We start from the raw sequence: 22242 nt of genomic DNA on the forward strand, positions 1-22242 counted from the left end.
AATATTACACAATATTGCCATTAGTAAGTTGATGTTTTTCAATGGTTGTAGTATGTGTGAGTAAAAATATGTGATTGTTATAAATATCCGCATACTGAGATATGTCCTATTAATGAAAATAATATTCAATGTGAAATCAAAAATTATGAAAAAGTAAAAAAGAGTAAAAAAGAAGAAATGTTGATTGTGGCTGTAGTCCTAAAAGAGTGTGATAGAGAGAAATAGCTCTGGACGTGTGTGTGAGAAAAGAATGTGTGAAAGTATATTGAATAAATGTGATTGTCATGAGATGCAGGACACATGCAGGGCACAGCAAAGATGGTACAACTCTATTTTATTGTAGAGCATGGAAATTTACATCTGGTAGCATTGGTCTCACTTAGTAACTGCGACACAGACAAATAGCCCTAAGCCCCGCCCCATCCGGTGACATCACTTCCAACTCTCATCACATCTTCCCCCTTTTCAAAGGACAAAGCATACATTTTTTTTTCATTTGAATACAACAAATAACAAGGTATACAACAACAGTTTTGTATAGTATATAACAAATAAATTACAGAAAATATAAACAACATGAATTACATCCTGACTTGAACATCGGGGTAGACTACCCTAGTCCACAGTGACCATGGGATTATTCTGCCCATACTTCCAGTCACTGTTCTAACTAATGTTAATCCCGATATCGGGCTGGAAGTTTCACCATTCTTCCGCTTGATGTAACTCTACATGAACTGTCCTCTGATACAGAAGAAGGTGATTTAGAGTCTGCTGGAGGCAAAGACATATCCCCGCTGTGATCTTGTTAAGGGGAAGGTACCCCTTTTAAAACAGGGGATCCCACCGGCGGTGGTACTGAGGCATCCAGTTCCAAACTCTCAGGTACAGACTGAAGATGTTTTCGAATACGGCGTGTAACTGTCCCTCCATCAGTAAGGACTACATAAGACCTTGGTTCTGGAGATCGTCCAATTACCGTAGCAGGCGTCTTCCATTTCTTCCATCATCCAATTTATTTCTGACACTTTGCATTCAGCTCCTGCAAGGGTCTCACAGAATGTCTCCTGTCGTAGAAGAATCGATAGCCCCTTATTGCCTCTTCATCCCTCCTAAGGACTTAGTCCCGAGAAATAGAGCTGGTTGGCTGGAAGACACCCACAGAGGGTAAGGTGGTGCGAATCTGGTGTCCTAGCATCAGCTGTGCCAGGCTAAACCCCGTGGCTTGAATGGGAGTCGCCATATAGGACAAGAGGGCCAGGTACGGCTCAGATTGCTTCAAAATTAACTTTGTTGTCTGAACTGCCCTTTCAGCCATTCCGTTGGCCTGCGGGTAATGTGGACTTGACGTGGAATATACAAAATCATATTCTCTGCTGAAAGAACTGAACTCTGTGGAAGCGAACTGCATTCCGTTATCACTGACCAACTCCATTGGTATGGAGCAAGCTCTTGAGACGAGTGATAACGGCTTGACTTGTGATTTCCGTCAAAGGTGCAATTTCCAAATACCTGGAATTGTAGTCAATCACGACTAAGAACTTTTTCCCGTGCAGTTCACACAAATCAGCAGCTATTTTCTGCCACGGGCCTGCAGGCAGCGGAGTAGAAATCAAGGGCTCCGTTCTCTGAGTAGGCCGGTGTTCCTGGCGAAAGGCACATTAAGACACATGGCTTGCAATGTCGGAACTGATCCCAGGCCACCATACTGCCGTAGCTGCCTTTTCTCTGCACTTTGTAATGCCTAAGTGGCCATCGTGAATCCTGTTTAACATCTCCTTCCGCATGTTGACAGGAATAACAATGCGGTCCTTGAACAGCACCAACCCATCCAGCTCTGTGAGCTGCGACCTCTCTGGCTGGTAAGAACTTAAAGACATCCAGGCTGCCCGACTCTCGGGCCAACCTTCTTTTATGTACTTTATAACTTCTTGAAGGTCTGTATCTAAATATGTCTCTTTCTTTATTTGTTCTAGTATCCCTGAAGAGATGGACTTGGAGGCCAGAACTGAATCTACGTACACTTTCACATCCGATTCTGTTGAAGACTCTTCAGCAGCAGCCAGCGGGAGCCTGGATAGTGTATCTGCCACAACCAGTTGTTTCCCCGGCACATGCACTGCCTGAACGTTGAACCTGAGCAGCCTCATTAGAAGTCTTTGGCATCTTAGGGGTGTTTTGTCAATATCATAGGAGTTGATTAGAGGGACTAGCGGTTTATGGTCAGTCTCCAGGCTAAATTTCTCTAAACCAACTAGGTAACGCTGAAAGCGCTCATAGGCCCAAACTGCAGCTAGGCACTCTTTCTCAATTTGGGCGTATTTTGACTCAGCAGCCATCAGTGTACGGGAACAGTAGGCAATGGGCTGTAGTTTATTTTCATTCAACAGCAGGAAGGCGGCCCCTAACCCATAACTGCTCGCATCAGCACTAACCACAGTCTTTTTGGAAGGGTTGTAGAACCCCAACACTGGGGCAGACCCCAGCAGGGACTTGACCTGCATAAAAGATTCTTCCTGTGAAGGTCCCCAGACCCAGGCAACATCTTTCTTTAGCAACTCTGTGATAGGGTGTAGTATAGTGGATAAATCTGGGAGGAACCTGCCTACATAATTTACAAGGCCCAATATTTGTCTCAGCTCATGTATATCAGAAGGACTTTTCATCTGTTCAGTAGCACAAATTTTCTTGGGGTCTGGCTTGATGCCATCCCCATTGATGATATGCCCAAAGTAACATAACTCAGCTTTCCTAAAATGGCATTTCTCTTTATTTAACTTCAGCCCAGACTCTCTAATAGTCTGCAGCATGCAGCTCAGTCGCTGATCATGTTCCTCCAATGTAGACCCATACACCAAGATGTCGTCCATGACGACTGCCATGCCCACGTGGTCTCTTAGGAGAGAACTCATTTCTCTTTGAAAGATTTCAGGAGCAGAGGATATCCCGAAGGGAGTCTGCAGAAGCAAAACCGACCTACTGGTGGGATGAAGGTAGTCAGTTTGCGGCACTTTGGATCTAGAGGTATCTGCCAGAAGCCGCTAGAAGCATCCAATGTAGAGAAGAACTTCGCCCCAGCCAATTTCGGAGCTATGTCTTCAATTGTCGGCAGCACATATCTCTCTCTCTCTTCACCGCCTCATTCAGCCTTTTCAAGTCTACGCAGATGCGTACTTTTCCCGGGGAGGCACAATGGGGGCACACCAGTCAGTTGCTTCAACAACCTTTTCAATAACCCCCATATTCTTTATACGCAGAAGCTCCTTCTCCACTTGAGGCATGAGCGGGAAGGAATTCTACGGGGAGTGGTAATGCTGTATGGGACTGCGTCACCTTTAAGTGATATACGGACTGGGTTGCAATTCAGTAGGCCCAATTCACCAAACATATCTTCTGAGATCTCATTCACTCTAGCTACTAGGCCCAAACCACAGGCTGCTTTTCTGCTCAATAAGTTGTTAACACACTGACCTCTAATTACATGCACCCACATGGTGAATTTCCTTTGCCTGTACTCGCAGCTGGCAAGAAATTTCCCTGCACAATCAATGCAGCCACCAGGACTATGGACTTTTGTTGTAACTTTCGCCAGCTGCAGCTGTCGAGGCTGTTTTATGAATGCTGCAAGAGACATTACAATGATGTCTGCTCCTGTGTCAATCTTAAAGGCAACTTTGGCTCCCATTGCAGTAAGAGTAACCCTCCAATCATCTTCTGAACCCGGCCGTTCAACAACAGACCCCACAAAGGACACTTCTTGACCCTCCTATCCACCTGCATCTCCTTAATATATTCAGTCTTACACACCACTTCAAAATGACCCATCCTGTTACATTTTCTATATCTTTTGCCTTTAGCAGGGTATATAACACTCTGATCATGGTCACGGTTGCACCGTGTGCATCGGACATGATGCACCCATCCACTTCTAGGCCTGTCTATTGTCTTGGATCTACCGCTCACACTGTGCCTTTCACTAGCAGCTCTCCTGAACTGCTGCACTTCATCCACAATACTCTCAGAACTCAGATCAGCACTTTGCTTTTTCACCAGTTCACTCTGGCGGGCCATCCTAATAGCCCCTTCTAACGTTAAATCAGGCTCTAACTGCAGCTTCAGGGAGACTTCAGCATCTGCAATTCCAATAACTATTCTGTCTCTGATTTGCTCCTCTTTAGCAACACCAAACTCACAGAATTCAGCTAGTTCATACAGGCTGCGCACAAATGACTCCACAGATTCTCCCACATGCTGATTACGTTTGTGAAAACAAGCTCTCTCATGAATCACATTTCTTTTGGGCACAAAGTGGGCACTGAGTTTATCCATAACTATATCAAAGTCAAATTCTTCCCCTTCTTGGAAAGTAAAGGCATTGAACACTGGTTCCACATCTTTCCCCATAGAGTATAAAAGAGAATTAACTTGTACTTCACCACTCTCGTTGCCCAGCTTGGAAGCAATCCTGAAGCGCTGAAACCTCTGATGCCATGTGGGCCAAGCTGCAGGCTGAGAGAAATCAAAAGGCTCAGGTGGGGTAAACTTTGACATCATCATCGATCAGGAAACAGAAGCGTAGGCAAGAACTTCTGACACCATGTCATGAGATGCAGGACACATGCAGGACACAGCAAAGAAGGTACAACTCTATTTTATTGTATAGCATGGAAATATACATCTGGTAGCATTGGTCTCACTTAGTAACTGTGACACAAACAAATGGCCCTAAGTCCCGCCCCCATCCGGTGACGTCACTTCCAACTCTCATCACAGTGATGGTGATGTGTGATATGACAGATCAAGAGATTATAAAGTAAAGGAATGTAAAAAAGTAAATGGCATGTGTAGTGTGTGTGAATAAGGTGAAACTGTGGATGGGAAAAAGTTGTGTGGTTGGATAGAGTGAAAAGAAAGAAATGTATGAAGTTGTGAAATAGTAAATCTCGAGTGGTGAGTGTGAAGTAATGTGAGCAAATGACTGGTACTGTATATAAAATATATTCCCTGTATTAGTTTATTGTTGTTACTATTGGTACTATGTGAATAATTACTCCAACCTTGAAATCATTTAATATCAGATAATTAATTTATTACTATTACCAGTGTATGCAGAGATACTCTACCCAGTAAATAATTTAATATCAGATTTTTCATTTATTCCCCCTGATGCCCCTGACTCCAACATAAATATCCAATAGGTTTCATGTTTGTTAAGCTTTGCTTGTCTTTCTCCTCCTGTTATTTGTTTGGGTATGTGATCTATAGCTTTAAAAGAGGAATATTCTAATGGATAGAAAATGTCTAGCAACTGGAGTTTTTGGCATTTTTCTGTGAATGATAAGAGATGTTCTCTTATCCTATCCTTTAACATTCGTGGTGTATAACCTAAGTACTGCTTATTGCAAAATTTGCATGTGATTAGATATACCACAAACACAGTTAGAGTTACATTTTAGATTATTCTTCATATTAAATGTGTCTCCCGTTTGGCTGGATTTAAAAATGCTATCCATGTCCGCAAAATTGCAGGATTTGTATGGTCTAGTGCCACATTTATACCCAACCCAAATTTTGTCTCCAGCTAAGATTTATTGGGGGCTCTTGTCTTTTTATCAAAATGTCTCTGAAAGCCACCACCAATGGTATTTGCTCTTCTAGAGACAAATTTGCTATTGTCAATTATTTCCCTATAAAGTCATTTGTCCTTATCAAGTATAGCCAAATTATTTCTGATAATTGAACATATTTGTTGGTATTGTCTGCTATATGTTGTTGAAAAGGCTACTGAAGATTGTGTATCATCAGATTTTGTTATGATTTTGTCTTGTAGTAGTTCATTTCTATCCATAAGAGAGACTTCATATGCTATGTTTTTTAGATTTTCTTTTTTATAGCCTCTTGCTATTAATCTATCTCACCTCACTGATAATAGCCCAATGGTGCAGCATATCAGACAGATCTTTGTCTTTAGTATTTATAAGCGGAAAGGATATATTACTTTTTTCTGTATTTTAAGAGAGTATGATTTAATAAAAGTACCCCATTTATTGAAAACGTGTTCTGTCTTTATTTTGTATGTAATAAACAGTGCACTGTTCCAGGATCAAGTAATTAAATAAATATGATTTGAATTCTACTACTGAGCTACTTCTTTAATATTAAATATCTAGCAACCAAAATTATTGTCTCTATAAACACTTTCTCTCTATAGCTTACATTTTTTGGTAGTAAAAATATAACGGACTCCCGGTCTAATTTTAATTATTTTTTTTTAATTTTGGAGGTCCAGAAACTTATTTTATTCCAAAATTGCAAGGTGTTCGGACATTCCCAGAAATAATGGATATTGAGGCCCATTTATCAAGCTCCGTATGGAGCTTGTGGGCCCGTGTTTCTGGCGAATCTTCAGACTCACCAGAAACACAAGTTATAAAGACCGCTGCTTCATAACCCTGTTCGCCTGCTCTGAGCAGGCGGACAGGAATCGCCACAATTCAACCCGATCGGGTTGATTGACACCTTCCTGCTGGCGGCAGATTGGCCGCGAGTCTGCAGGGGGCGCGTTGCACCAGTAGCTCTTGTGAGCTGCTGGTGCAATGTTAAATGCGGAGAGCGTATTGCTCTCTCGCATTCAGCTAGGTCTTGCGGACTTGATCCGCACTGTCAGATCAGGTCCGACAGACCTTTAATACATAGGCCACAATATCTGCCCTTGAACTATGAGATTTTATGCAACTCTCTGAGACTTTTTTTTAACCCATTTGGACATAACAGCAGGAGTAAGAAATATCTGATGTAATAAATGAATACGGGACTCTCTGTAATAACTGGATTTAGCTTTTTAGCTTTTTCGTTACTCTGGAAATACTATTTTTAATTCTATCTATATTAATTTCTGGGAAATCTTTAGTATGCCCTTTAAGCATTCTATATTATCTTTTCTCTCTTTCTCCAATAATATTCTATACCAATTTTTAAAAGAATAATCCCCATTTTGGTATTTATTCAAGTTTTCACTAATTAAAGTCCAGGTCCAATCCTCCCCATTTAATAGAAATAATTTCTTCGCTAAATTCCGAAGTTGTAATTATGCATAAAAGTCTTTCACGGACTTCCAGTGGGCGGGGCGACTGGAAGGCAGCGGCACAGAAGGGCTCCATAACTAAAAGACTCCAAGTCTGCCTTCCTGGTTGCCCCCACATTTACTTCTTGCCAGGAAAGCAGCTGACATCGCTGCCGACACATCCTGACTGAACCGTGGCTGGTGCAGGACTCAGAAATCGGTCTTAGTCCATGCAAGGAACAAAAAAAGGGAGCGTTGTGGTGCAAAACGGTGCCATCTTGGGTAGAGGCTCCAGGGATCCCCCTCTGCTTTCCTCGTATCGGCGGAGACACAGTACCCGTGTGGCAACCTGGGTGAGTGAGGGGACTGCTCAGATCGGAGCACCAAGCATACAGAGCACCAAGTATTGCCCTTAATTACAGTGAGGTGCATGAGATAAGCGGAGGATATATTGAGGCCCAGCCTAAGCTTACATTGGTCCCACCTGGGTTACTGTTACACCACCTAGCCCACACATAGCATACTGGGCTCAAACACCCATCTATAACTGTTGCATGGGGCAGAGGGGAAACGACTATTGGGAAACAGGCCCTCGTGCACTGGACTTTCTTAACTCCCTTATCATCTTGGGAGACATTGTGGCGGGGCCCCATCTGCACGCATAAAATTTGGGATATTACAGTCACAACTTACAGGTCCTAGCAAACTCATTGTCCCCCCCGGCTCTTCTGCAATTACCTTTGTCTCATAGTGTGTGGGGGGTTACTTGCATGAGCTTAACAAAAATTATATAAGGAGTGTATGTCGCGGGGAGGTGTTTGGTCTGCCAGCCTGATAGGCAGTTGAATTGCTAAAACCCGGTTGTAGGACTGTTATTACTACCACGGCACCTCCTCATATGTTCCTTTCACACATATACAGTTTTATATTTCTGCTCCAGTTTTTCTCAGAGCGTATGTAAGGCTCAGCTTCAGCGTTCTGATCCAGCTAAATAGCACCATCTAGGGCCAAATCCAGATATCTCATCAGAAGTACCAGTTCAATCATAATATTTATTGTCTCTGTTCTATGAAAGTTACTGAATATTTTCAAAGACTGTCTCCACCTATCAAAGAAGCTAAGAGTCAAAGACCGAAAACACAGGATAGAAAAACACGCCAGGCTGCGGAGATACATGCCTCAAATTCTCCTCCAAGAGAAAATGGGATTAATTCCTCAGGTGACCATGGCTCACTGCTGCAAGATCTCAAGGCTTTTTTTCTACTGAAAATGGACTCCCTGCAGGCTGGTATGGACAGACTAACCAGCGAAGTCAGAGTATTTTCCACATGCCTTACAGCGGCCGAACAAATCTCTGTAGTGGAGGACAGACAACAAGAGTCAGACAGCTCTCTTAAAAATCTATTAAAGCAGAATCAATATCTACAAGACAAGGTGGAGGATTTGGAAAATCGCAATAGGAGAAATAATCTACGCAAAGTCAGAGTGCCTGAATCGCTTAAAGACAAAGATCTATTGCTCTTTACTTCCTATGCTCCTGGGAATGCCTTTAGATTATTTAACAATTGATGTTGAAAGAGCACATCGAATAGGCCTGGACAGACACCTGGGTAACCTGAAAGATAGGCCCCGCCAAGTTATCTTTAAATGCCTAAATTACCAGGACAAATTAGCAAGGTCAAATTTGAGGAACATTCTCCTAATCTTTGCACCACTGTGTTCTCAACTGCATGAGCAGGGCCGTCAAGTGGCCCTTTTGTTTCCTGCTAAACTTATGCTTCAGACCACTTCAGGACCCAAGATCTTCCATTCCCCTGTGGCAGTGCAGGCCTACTTGGCTTCCGAAAGAAGGCAAGACAATGGTTGAGAAGACTGAACTGATTACTTATCTTGGTATCTCTCTCAGGGACCTTTTCATGGTTTAAAATGTTTAATGTTTTTTACATGTTTGTAATAGTTGTCTTTATGATTCTTACTGCAGAGAGTATATATTGCTCATCACATGTTTTGTTGCCCAGGGTTTATAGTGTTTACCTATATTGGTTCCATGCCTCATACGGGGAATATATGTTACATAGTGTTATCTCACTAAGTTGTAGCCCTTTTCTGAGCCCCCATCCATTTAGTGTCCTGTGGGAGCCACCTCACCACACAGGGAGGGTAACCTTTTGTGGTATTTACGCAGAACTTGTACTGTATATTAGCAATGTACCTAATTTTCATTTCATATGCCCCTTATAGAATCTCTAAACTCCAGCTGCAATACCCCTTCTGGTCAGATTCCCGATATATGGTGGAGAGCTATATGGAAAATTGTCAACGAGCATGGCCTTACCTTATTTGTTATGTGTTTTTATCTGTACCACCACTTCTAATCATTGCCTGTTTCTTTGTTTACTGCCAGGATGTCTCTGGAGTGGCTGTATTTTCGCCCCCCACAGGCCATACTCACCAAAGACCCGTTTTCCGGAGGCACCAGGTAGTAAGTACCATAGCTCATTCCACTAGTAATATATCACACACAGAAGCAGAGAATATCTCTTTCACCACTTGGGCCTCTTCTTTGGAGCGTGTGCTTTCTCCTGCCTCCTTAGGTTCCCTTAACAGTATCCCCTTAATGTTACTACCATTAATGATGCACTGTTTCATAGTAGGATTTTTTTTAGTTTTGTATTATGACTTTACGAATTAAAATAATTTTGTGGAACGTTGGGGGCATTACTTTCCCAGCCAAGAGAAGTATAATCCTACAACACTTAAACACATTACACACAGACATAGTGCTGCTTCAGGAGACCAAGTTGTCCGCCGAGGAACATGAAAAGTTAAAAACTAGATGGGTGGGTCAGTTATTATACTCTACCACGGAGGGCAGGAAAAGGGGGATAGTAATTCTAGTAAGCAAGGACCTTACTTTTTCCTTCACACAGGTGGAGGTGGACCGGACAGGTAGATACATTTTGGCACATTTACAGTTTAATAATCTAACTTAAACCTTATGTAATGTTTACGGTCCTAATGACCATTGTCCAGTTTTTGGGGCATCTCTTTTAGCAAAGTTAGCTATGCATGATGCACCGGTAATTATGGGGGGAGACTTTAACTTGGCTCAAGCAATTCCCCTGGACAGATTCAGAGACCCTACTTCCTCACGTTCTTCTCAAACACAACGCTGGGTAAAAAACAAGAGAGAAGTGGCCTTCATTGGCTCCTTTAAAAACACCTTAAACTTGGTTGATGTGTGAAGGGTACAGAACCCTATGGTACGAGACTATACATGTCTATCTAAGTCGCATAATACACTGCCAAGAATTGACTATTTCTTTACCTCTCCAGTGATAACACCACAGATATGTAATACAATCATAGGACAAATCACGATCTCTGATCATGCCCAAATCTCTTTCATATTGCAGCCAATGCCTATTAAACCTCCAGGGAGGGCATGGAGATTCCCATCCTACATATATATTAATGTCAATTTTCATAAATATTTAAGGACCTCCTGGACACATTATGTATCTGACAACAACCAACATACAACTGACCCCAACCTCTTTTGCCATGCCTCTAAGCCAGTGATGAGAGGGCACATTACATCCTTTACAGCACATCATAACAAGAATGTTAGGAAGGTGGATGACTCCTTTCTCTCAAACCTCACAGAGGCATATAATACATATTTATCAAGTTCTACACCTGCATCTAAACAACAATACTATGACCTTAAACAAACAAGACAAACTTTCTTAGCTCAGCAAGATAATGTGTTCAATATACATAGACAGAGCCGGTATTACAGGCATGGTAACAAATCAGGCAAATTATTGGCAAATATGGTAAAACTCCATAGTCCCAAATCTTACATATTAGCTAGTAATTTGCAATTACAAGTGACTTCGGATAACAGAGAGATTATGGCAGAATTTGTAAAATATTACACTTCCCTATACACCAGCCAAAATATCAATTTAGAAGCTAAACAACATTTCTGGAATAATGTACATCTTTCCACTCTGACAGACGAGCAAAGGGCCCTTCTTAATGACCGTATACTCCCACAGGAGGTACTCAAGGCCATACGGAAGGCCAAGCTAAGGAAAGCGGCAGGCCCAGATGGCCTGCCTTCAGAATTCTATAAACTTCTAGGAAAGGAGATTGCTCCTACTATGTCCTCCCTGTACACAGCCTACTTGCAGGGTTTTTCCCAGATGGACAGTAGAATTTCAGAGGCCAATATTTTCCTTTTGCTTAAGCCGGACAGAGACCCTATTCATACATCTTCCTACCGACCGATTTCACTTCTCAATAGAGATTATAAATTACTCACCAAAATTTTAGCGGACAGACTAGCACAGGTCCTGCCACCTGGTGTTCATGCGGACCAGATTGGATTTGTCACAGGCAGGTCCTCTGTGATAAATATATGGAAAACCTTAGCAATCCCATCTTATTATTGGTATAACAATCGCTCTCCTAATCGTACTAAATTACCGGATGCATGCCTTTTAGCATTAGACGTGGAAAAGGCGTTCGATAGGATAGAGTGGGACCACTAATAGACTTCTTTAGCTAAATTTGGCCTAAATTTTTTTTTTTTTTACAGACTTCCTTTAAAGACTATAAAATGCTCCTAGGGTGTCCCTGATAATCAACGGAGTGCTTTCCCTTCGTTTGAGTTGCAGAGCGAGATGAGACAGGGTTGCCCTCTCTCCCCTCTGCTATTCGATTTGGCTATTGAGCCTCTGGCGTGTTAGATCAGACAGAATTGCGAAGGTTTAGACCTATTTGACAGTCCTCAACATCTATCACTATATGCTGATGACTTGTTACTCTTTGTTGATAACCTTTTAGTGGAGAGAAAGAATCAGCACTAATTTCAACCTATGCCAAATACAAATAAGGTCCCTCTCAAAAAAACCTAAGGATAAAGAACAGATAGACAGAAGAGTATTGGCGCTTAGAGCTAGGTGTGGTGATCTATATGTTTAAGAGATAATCTCAAATGTGTATATTAAATAAGATATGACTCATAGATACTAGTGAGTACTAGATGTATAAAAGCATGTGAAATCAATTCATCCACACAGACTATTCTCAAATTCCTTCAGAAAACAAATTTAATAGCAATTTTTAATAATAATACAAATCAAGTTAAAAAATCAGAACAGTGTTTATACTAAAAACAAAAAGGGTAAACCATATAAATAAAACATAAGTCTATAATGTTGCGTACAGGGAAAGAAGTTATAAGGCAAATTAACCTAACTCTAAGGATGAGCTCGATCAAGCAGATTACAATAGAGAGGTTATTGGCTTGCAATGTAAATCCCTATACAATATACATAAGTAGTAATGTAGCTGAGTATAGATCACCACGCCTAGCTCTAATCGCCAATACTCTTCTGTCTATCTACTCTTTGTTGATAACCCCATGCTAATTTGAATAGCCTTCTCAAAGTAATTAACAATTTCAGTACCTTTTCGGGCTATACAATCAACATCGATAAGTCTGAGGTTACTTGGTTGCAAAACACATCAAACACTACACTAGTGGACTCGGGACTTAAAATCCTGGCTGGGTCATTCTTAAGGAATCTGAAACACATGAAAAAAACTTTCTTAAGGAATCTTAACTTTTAGAAAATAAATTAATTAGGAAGGGCTATGATGAAAGACTGTTAGGAAAAGCAAAGGAAAGAGCTTTACAAAAAAATAGAAAAGATCTTATAGTTGCAAAAAAAACATCTAATAAAGAACAAAAAGAAGCACCCATTAGATTTATCTCAACATATAATGAAGGTTCCAATAAAATCAGGAGAATCCTAAAAAATATTGGCCCATTTTAAAAGCAGACCCCATTTTAGGGAGTAAAATAGGGGATCAACCGGACTTAACTTTCAAAAAAGGGAAGAATTTAAAAGAATATTTTGGCTCCTAGTAAGCTGCAAAGTAAGATAGACAATGGGAAAAATAGTTCACAAAACTCAAGTTGGTTATCTGGAATTAAAGGTACTTTAAAATGTTGAAAGTCCTAATGTGTAATGTGCAAGCATATCAACAGTTCACAAAAATGTGTTAATTCTGATCATTCCCAAGAATGTAATATTAAGATTAGGAGTAACTGTCACTCTTCTTTTGTAGTGTACCTCCTGGAGTGTGGGTGTGGCCTATTTTATATAGGCCGTACTAAGAGAAAAATCAAAAGGAGGCTATATGAACACGTGTACAATATTAAAGAAAAATATCTTAAACATGGTGTACCTAGACATATTATGGAAGTACATAATTGTGACCCCAGTAGCTTAGGTTTTCAGGTGATTGATTGGGTGCCACCAAAAGAGAAAGATAGACTTCTTAAATTGCGCAAATTAGAAACCTTATGGATTTATAGAATGAAATGTTTAAGACCATTAGGGCTGAATATAGATATAGATGTTGCTGCACATATGTAATATAGAACTACATTGGTTGGTCTTTCAATATAGGTTTGGTTTATATGGTATTATTCCTGAGTGAGAAAGTAACAGAAAGGAATTTTTATCATTTCTAGTTAAAAGAATGTATGATCTGTTCTGTCTACTCGAAAAGGAAAACACTTTTTTAAGAAAAAATTTTTTTAAAGGATCTTTTGGAAAAAAATGTATTCTTTATTTTTTTTATCAATTCTGATGTAGCATTGAATATTATTAACTCATATATGTATGTGGTTTTTTAAAATAAGTTTGGTTTTTATGTCACTTTCGCTGAGTGAGAAACTAACAGAAAGGAATTTTTATATTTTTAGATTAAAGAATGTATGATTTGTTTTGCTTACCAAAGGTAAAAAAATGTATTATTCTTTATTTTTTATTCTTTATCAACATTGATGTAGTAATGAATATTTTAACTTATATATGTATTCATTGTATTCTATGAAGTTCCCTACATGAAATGAAGGGGTTAATAATTATGTCTCATCAAAGGGGTGTGCAAATCAAGTACACTCCTGCCAATTTTATTGGCCTATGGTAACTATAAATGGAACTCTAACACAGGTTCATTATACCTGTCCTCTTGATAAAGCCCGTTCGCAAAACGGGGGAAACACGTTGAGGTATTGAATACACTATACTGGTGAATTCCAGTTAATCTACATTGCAGGCCATCTGTATTTGGGGTCAAGACATCACCCGGTGGGATCTCGGTGATCGTTTCGGGCGGATGAGCTTGTACATCTTTAACTCTGCTCTTTTTAAATTTACATCTTGTAAGTGCATTTTTATATGTGTGTGTCTGCTGTCTACTTGTGAATAAAATCACTTGAATCCTGGTTGCGCTCTTTGTTCCCTTCTTGTTTTACATGCTGACGCTGGCTGAGTGTGAAAGAACTCATTAGAGCTGCACCGAAAAGACCACACACATCATGTTTGATACACTGTTGCTGAGGAGAACTGATTATACTATATACACAAACATCACAGTGGATCTATATCGTAGCAGAGGTATTGTACTTCTGTAACTCTGACTTTTGCTGCTATTTTCTTTTGTGAATTTCACTTGCCATATGCTTCCGGACGGCAAGAGGGCTGCTCATTAGTGACTTGCTGATGTATGTTTATATTTCTTTTACAGGTTGTATATAATTATTTATACTATTTTTTTATTTATTATTCATTATTTATATTTGTGAGAATGTTTTATCGCGGAGTGTTTTTTTAGGGGCTAGGTCATTTAAATATCTAGGAAATTACATGCATGTAAACCCCAATAAGCTATACTACCTTAATCTCCTAGATACTGTCCAAAATATAAAATTGTTATTATCAGGATGGGCTGGTTTGCCTCTTTCCCTCTCAGGTAGGATAGACATTTTTAAGATGGTCACACTGCCTAAACTCCTTTACCCTCTGCAGATGTTGCCACTCCTCCTTACTCAACGAGACACTAATTCCTTGCAATCAGCTCTAGGGCGGTTCATATGAGAGGGAGGAAGCATAGGATAGGGAAAACCTACCTAGCAATGCCAATTTGTATGGGGGGCTGCGCCTTCCTAGCATCTCATGGTACAATTGGGCCACATTAGCAAAATTAATCTTGGACTGGCTAGTTGGAAATGGCCGATTTACTTACCTGGACATAGAGGCTTACCTCATTAAACCGATTCATATAGCTTTTCTCCCTCATGCAAATATTACATCACTACCATCTCACATACAAAACCACATTCTGTACAGGGATCCCCTGAGGGCTTTGGCTAAATTGTGTAGGTTATGGGGAGTTAAAAAATCGGTTAGTAGGTATTTACTGATCCAGGGCAATCTGCAATTTTTACCAGGATACACCACGGAAGCATTTAAACTCTGGCAATCACGACATCTTACAACACTTAAACAGCTGATTGACCCACTGACTTTGGAGGTTGTGACCTTCCAAGGCCTTAGAAACTCTTATGGCCTACCGGACACTCATAAATTTGCTTATTTTCAATGTAGGCACTATATCACTAAGTTAAAAGCAGACGGTCTACTGTCTGGTGAATCTACTAATGTTGACAGACTCTGTACCCTGGCAAAGTTGGGCTCCTATAAAATCACAAATACATATAACCTCATTTTGCAACATTTTGAAACCTCTGCAATGCAGAGAATCCTATCAAGGTGGGTTGACTATGATGCCCTGAATGTTGATGAGGACCTTATAGATGCTAGTTTTAATAAAGTACAATATGTGACCCTGTCAGCAACCCTGAGGGAATCTATTGCAACAGGCTTATACAGTGGGGCAAAAAAAGTATTTAGTCAGCCACCAATTGTGCAAGTTCTCCCACTTAAGAAGATGAGAGAGGCCTGTAATTTTCATCATAGGTATACCTCAACTATGAAAGACAAAATGTGGGAAAAAAAACAGACAATCACATTGTCTGATTTGGAAAGAATTTATTTGCAAATTATGGTGGAAAATAAGTTTTTGGTCAATATCAAAAGTTCATCTCAATACTTTGTTATATATCCTTTGTTGGCAATGACAGAGGTCAAACATTTTCTGTAAGTCTTCACAAGGTTGTCACACACTGTTGCTAGTATGTTGGCCCATTCCTGCATGCAGATCTCCTCTAGAGCAGTGATGTTTTGGGGCTGTCGCTGGGCAACACAGACTTTCAACTCCCTCCAAAGGTTTTCTATGGGGTTGAGATCTGGAGACTGGTTAGGCCACTCCAGGACCTTTAAATGTTTCTTATGAAGCCACTCTTTCGTTGCCTGGGCGGTGTGTTTGGGAGCATTGTCATGCTGAAAGACCCAGCCACGTTTCATCTTCAATGCCCTTGCTGATGGAAGGAAGTTTGCACTCAAAATCTCACGATACATGGACCCATTCATTCTTTCATGTACACGGATCAGTCATCCTTTTCCCTTTGCAGAAAAACAGCCCCAAAGCATGATGTTGCCACCCCCATGCTTCACAGTAGGTATGGTGTTCTTTTGTTGCAACTCAGCTTTCTCTCTCCTCCAAACACGACGAGTTGTGTTTCTACCAAACAGTTCTACTTTGGTTTCATCTGACCATATGATATTCTCCCAATCCACTTCTGGATCATCCAAATGCTCTCTAGCATACTTCAGATGGGCCCGGACATGTACTGGCTCAAGCAGGGGGACACGTCTGGCACTGCAGGATCTGAGTCCCTTGCGGCGTAGTGTGTTACTGATGGTAGCCTTTGTTACGTTGGTCCCAGCTCTCTGCAGGTCATTCACTAGGTCCCCCCATGTAGTTCTGGGATGTTTGCTCACCGTGCTTGTGATCATTTTGACCCCATAGGGTGAGATCTTGCTTGGAGCCCCAGATCGAGGGAGATTATCAGTGGTCTTGTATGTCTTCCATTTTCTAATTATTGCTCCCACAGTTGATTTCTTCACACCAAACTGCTTGCCTATTGCAGATTCAGTCTTCCCAGCCTGGTGCAGGTCTACAATTTTGTTTCTGGTGTCCTTCGACAGCTCTTTGGTCTTCACCATAGTGGAGTTTGGAGTGTGACTGTTTCAAGTTGTGGTCTTTTATAATGATAACAAGTTCAAACAGGTGCCATTAATACAGGTAATGAGTGGAGGACAGAGGAGCCTCTTAAAGAAGAAGATACAGGTCTGTGAGAGCCAGAAATCTTGCTTGTTTGTAGGTGACCAAATACTTATTTTCCACCATAATATGCAAATAAATTATTTCCAAATCAGACAAAGTGATTGTCTGGATTTGTTTCCACATTTTGTCTCTCATAGTTGAGGTATACCTATGAAGAAAATTACAGGCCTCTCTCATCTTCTTAAGTGGGAGAACTTGCACAATTGGTGGCTGACTAAATACTTTTTTTCCCCACTGTATGTTTTAATTATAGAATAGTTGATCCTAGCCCCTACGTGGCAGATATAAATATGCATATTCTCAGGTATCTAGGCCACGTTTCTGGTACCGGATACTGTCCATAACCTTATGTAATCAACACGGCATTGATGTTTTCATCTCTGGTCTGCCAGGTGGGGTCTGGATTTTAGCACTCAGTTATTGTATTATTGTATATTATATAAGGAAAATGTTTGATCCTTGCCTCTGCATGGCAAACGCAAGTATGCACATTCTTACATATCTGAATCACATTTCTTGTAATGTGTACTGCTTTAATCTTTATGTGTACATCGCGAGATTGTTCTAATTGGTCATGTATGTAAGGGATCATATTGCTATAAAGTTATAAAAAAAAAAAAAGTCTTTCACAGGGAGACAAAATTCATTTCTAAGGTACTAATCTCCAATCAGTTAATTTGAAGATTTTACAAAAAACTCTACCAAATACAGGAAGAAGATAGATGCGCCTGTAAGAAGTGCAAATCAATGCTTTGAATAAAAATAAAATATAAAAAAATGCCAAAATAATGCTAAAATAAATGTAGCTAAAGATTAATATAAGCTACTAAAATATATAAGTGAAGGTATCACCATACGAACACATATGACATGTGATATATAAAATATCCAATTGCTAATTGGTGCCCAATAGATAGTGTAAAGTCACTTTGAGGTGGGTTCTCATATATCCCTTCACCTCCCCAGAGAAGATCTGTTGTGGGAAAAGCACAATCCACCAGGGTGTGGAAATGGGTGGGCAGGCAGATCTTCTGGAGTGAGATGGCCAATCACTTTTCAGTAATCCTAAAAAGAAATTTAAAAGAAGGCACCCATAGTGTAATATATTCAAATAACACAGGGAAGCAAGTATGTAGAACAGGTTGCACTCACATTTAGTGAAGCACTTTCAAGTGCTGTACTCACAGGCCAAATATTTAATGAGTAGTCTGGCTAACTCGCCTCCCTTGTCACAAACCAGGTACAGGGTCTCTTTTTCCTTAAACATATCAAAGAAAAGCACCTATAGCGTAGTATGTTAATGATTTTAACATTGGAATATTTTATGTAGAGACCCGATCCTGGGTAATGAACTTACAGAACAACCTAAATGTGTCTATAGACGGGCCCCCACTTTTAAAAACATTCTGGCACCTAGAAAGGTAGTAGTTAATAAAATTAAAAAATTGGTTACCCCTGCCAATGATTTAAGGAAAAGAGGCGTTTATTAATGCTTGACTAAGAAATGTAATATTTGCAGATGTTGTAATCAGGGAACAAATAGTGTTAGATCCCATACCATGGGGACTAATTATCCTATACATAGTCACATCACTTGTAATTTTACATATATACTATATGTATTGACATGACAACTTTGTGGGATACAATATGTCGGTAGAACCTGTAGAAAAATCAGAGACCGATGGAATGAGCATTTCCGAAATATGAAAAACAATTACAAATTCCATAATATATCCCGACATTATAACCTCAAACACAATGGACAATAGAGTCGACTATCATCACTGTTATACTTAATGTTCACGACTATACACCTAGTATACGAATTTATGTTAGGAAACACTATTTAATAATAACTTTTTCACTGGACAGAGTAGTTTCACATATCACAACACTAATCTGTTTACCTAGTTATCACTGGACCCACATCTTTGACACTTTATTTCCCTTAGGAGTATATAAGCTTTAGGGTCACGATATTTTTTAATGATTATATTACCACCACTAACCTATTAGTAACACCAAGCACCAAAGATAAAATTAGTGTGACACTAGACACGTATCAATGATTAGTACACCCATACATATACTCCTTTATTCCCTTAGTTTATCCCATTTGTTTACTATCTTTTTCCCAAAAGGAATGCAACATTTATTTGAATTTGCATAGGATCAATTTATTAGTGATGTCATTGTTTTACTACTTTTTTCACTTTTCATATATCATATCACACCAGGTTACATACCTGATTTACAATCATCACATGTTATAGTAAGTTTAGATTTTTACTCATTTTAGGCCAACATATTAGAAACAAAAACATGGCTGTTATAAATTGGCCGTATATCATATCCACAAGGGATCGGAGGATCTTTTGACTATTTGATTTGAATTAATATCAGAGGAAAACAGGCTACATTTGATAAGTATTACCCCATTATGAAAATTGACATTTATTCACATTGTACATTTAATTAATAGAGCTCAAAAGGAAAAGAGCACCAGCCGGGAGTAAAACATTCAATTTTTTATTATTATAAGTTCAAATACAAAGTAAAAAACCTGGAACCTCAGGCTGTAACATAGGAGGTCAGCAAGATAAGCGCAGCTGACACGTTTCGGCAGTTGCCGTATTCAAAGTTGTTAGCAAAATGTAAAAAAGAACAAGCATTTAAAACCAGTAGCCTCCTTCTATTGGACAATCAATTAAATAATTAATTGACACCATAAGCGCTTGTGTAAGTATCACAGTACGGCGGCAGTACAGAGAACAAACACAGATTATTATTCACAATGGAATGGACAAAAATAATAAATACAGCAACATGATTATACACACAATAAGGTACAAATAAATGTCTAAATCCTAACAACAATGCATTGGAAAGAGTACCACAATTTACCTAATATTTCCATTCATCACTAAAAGGTGAAAGGTATTTGTAGCTTATAAAACACACTTGTCTTATTATATAACAAGTATGGGCTGTAGCGGTGCTAAAAGGGCAATGTTCCCAAATGGCGACACATATAGATATGGATAATTCTACTTCAGTATAATACTGAATAATGAAGAGACCATAGCCAGGCCACTATGTAGGGACTGCTTAAGGTGACAGTGAATCGGTGGTACCAGTTACTTCCCCTATTGTTTTTATGGAGTAGCATGGTCACATCACGGTACCTTATATAAAAGCAGACAGAGGGGAAAGTAACCTCTTGGAGTCAATGGCCCCCTGTCCCATGGTGAGCATTAACCAGGGACGTACAACACAGAACCTGAGTGGTAAGCTCTTTGTCCATTGAACTTTGCGTAACCCAATTTATCATTCGTATGACATTAAAAGGGTCACTTAAATACTTAAAAATTCCCTACCATTACTGTCAATACAGATAGCCATGATGTCCATGCTCCTTTAAGAGATTAGCCAATCTAAGTAGCAATACACTTTGCTTGATTGGATATGTCAAGGGCCATAATATAATAATCTAATGTGTTCTAAGTCCCTAAAAAACAGTTTTGGGACCTAAGTTACTTGTACAGAAAGGCTAAATAAGAGAAGAGAAAGGGAAAAATAGCCTATTGGAGAGGGGCCTTCTAGTCCCAAAAAATTATCAGGTCAAATTCAGAATTCAGACCTTTGGAATATCTGGTTTGTAGCTTGAAGATCCAAAAATCCTCTCTTTGTCCTAATAGTCTCTCTCTATCCCCTCCCCTGTGGGGAGCAATAACTTTTTCAGTGCAGGTCCACCTGAGTGTGGCAGCACTCTTAGCATGTATTTGTGCAAAATACTGGCCATACCAGATTTAATACTGTACAAATGCTCTCTGACCCTTGATCTCACAACGCGGGTCGTGGGTCCCACGTACTGTTTGCCACAATTTACATAGGTGATTAAATAAACAACAAAAGTGGACCTGCAATTTAGGCAGGAGCGTTTTTGGAAGGTATGTCCTGTAACCGAGGATTTAAAAAATTCCCCTATCTCTACTCTTTCACAGGCCACACAAATACTGTTATGGCACTTAAACATACCAAACGTGATCAACCAGGAGGACCTATTTCTCGCCTGTTCAGGAAGTTTGGTGGGGGCCAATATATTACCCAAAGTTTTGCCTCTTTATAGGCAAATTTACAGTTCTTTCCAGACAAATTGGCTAAGCCATCATCTGCCTTCAGTAGCAGGAAGTGTCTTTTGATGATATCACTAATATTGTGATATTGTTCGGAATAATCCATAACAAATAAGACATTATCCTCTCCTGAGTTCCGAGCTTCACCTGTGGATTTCTTTTTACCCAGTAGTTCTGTTAGTTTACAATTCTTAACCGAATTCAAAGCCTCGTTGATAACACGGTCATTATACCCTCTCTCTTTGAGAAGTGTTACAAGACCACTTGACTGCTTTTGGTAGCTGTCCTCATCCGAACAATTATGTTTGAGGCGTATAAGCTGACCCTTAGCTATACCCCTAAACACGCTCTTCGGATGATAACTGGTCGCATGCAGAAGGGTATAACCTGATATTGGCTTTCTGTAAACATTGGTGGAAACCAGTTCAACATCAATACCTGACAGTGTAATGTCCAAATAGTAAGTGCTATGTGGATCCCACTCGTGGGTAAAGTCATTCACATTCAGATAATGGACAAAAGAGTAGAGATCTTCCTGGTTACCTTTCCAAATAAACAGGAGATTGTCAATAAATCTCCTGTATATAACCACGTTTGAGTCGAAGGGGTTCCCATCTCCATAAATGTGAACCTGCTCCCACCACCCCATGAAGAGGTTGGCATAGGAGGGGGTGAATTTCACCCCCATGGCAGTGCCACAAATCTGGAGATAGAAAACCCCCTCAAATTCTAAATAGTTATGACGTAAGAGAAAGTCAGTGACTCTCCAGACAAAATCACACAATTCAGCATTGTCCCCATGGTATTTATCCATGTAATAGGCTATCGCCAATAGACCTTTGTCATGGGGAATGGAAGAGTAGAGCACCCTAACATCAACTGTTAGCCATTTGTACTCTTTGTCACAGACTATTTTGGAAACCA

The sequence above is a fragment of the Bombina bombina genome, chromosome 4, assembly GCF_027579735.1.
Source record: "Bombina bombina isolate aBomBom1 chromosome 4, aBomBom1.pri, whole genome shotgun sequence".
In the NCBI taxonomy this organism is placed as follows: Eukaryota; Metazoa; Chordata; class Amphibia; order Anura; family Bombinatoridae; genus Bombina; species Bombina bombina.